The sequence below is a fragment of the Manacus vitellinus genome, unplaced genomic scaffold (genome assembly GCF_001715985.3).
Source record: "Manacus vitellinus isolate BGI_N305 unplaced genomic scaffold, ASM171598v3 scaffold_102_pilon, whole genome shotgun sequence".
Classification (NCBI taxonomy): Eukaryota; Metazoa; Chordata; class Aves; order Passeriformes; family Pipridae; genus Manacus; species Manacus vitellinus.
In genome coordinates this window covers 820135-821183 of record NW_021938808.1, presented here as the reverse complement: position 1 = coordinate 821183, position 1049 = coordinate 820135, and positions in this window count along the sequence as shown.

The following is a 1049-nucleotide window of genomic DNA, read 5'->3' as shown; positions in this document are numbered from 1 at the left end:
CAGAGCTGCCTGTGGGTCCCCACCCACCCTCAGTGTCCTCCTATCTTAGGGGGGGACAAACTGGGCTTGGGGACAACGTGTACTTGGGGACACAGGGATGTGTATGGGCAGGGGGACACATACAGGGGACAGGGGCATGCAGAGAGTGTCAGACACATGGGGACACGTCCAGGACACACAGGTTGGGCATAGGGGTGTGCACAGGGTGACAGGAATGTGGGGACATGGGGAGAGGCACAGGGAGGTGTACAGGGTGGCAGGGACATGGGGTCATGGTCCAGAGCCACCCCTTGCGCTGGGTTGAGATACAGGGGTCACAGCAGGGCAGGGACATGAGTGGGATCCCAGTTGGACCATGGACAAAGCGTGGCCCCCCTGGGTGACAGGGACATTCTGTCCTCGGGATCACCCCACTGCTTCTCTCCCCGTGCCGGGGCATCTCTTTGAACACTTCTCTCTGTCCCCCTGTTCCCTGTCCTGCCCCACTGGGGTGCCCCATCCATGTCCCCAATGCTCCCCTCTCCCTGTCCCCCCTCCAATCTCCCTGGGACCCCCCTCCTGCCCTTTGACTCTCCTGCCCTGTCCTCAATGTCCCTCTGTCCCCTCTCCACTGGGCTGGCCTTCTCCTGACCTTCTGTCCACCTCCCTCCAACGCTCCCCCGTCCCCTTCTCCCTGCCCCTTCTTGGCCATCAATCCCTCCATCTCCCATCAATCCATCACTCCCTCCTTTTCTCCCATCTGCTTGGCCCCACCCATCCACCTGTCCACCATTTCCTTTTCCTTATCCATCTGTCCATCCATCCATCCATCTTCCTTCTCCCTATCTGTTCCTCTATTCCCCCCTCCATCCCTCCCCATCTTCCTTCTCCATCCATCCATCCATCCCTTCTCCCTACTTGTCCATCCCTCCATCCCTCTGTCTACCCCATCGTCCTCTCTCCTCGTCCATCCCATCCCACCGCACCGCACCCCGTGTCCGTCTGTCCGTCTCTCTCTCTCTCTCTGCCCCGGTCTCTCTTTCACCCCCAGATTTTACCGCTGTGGTTCC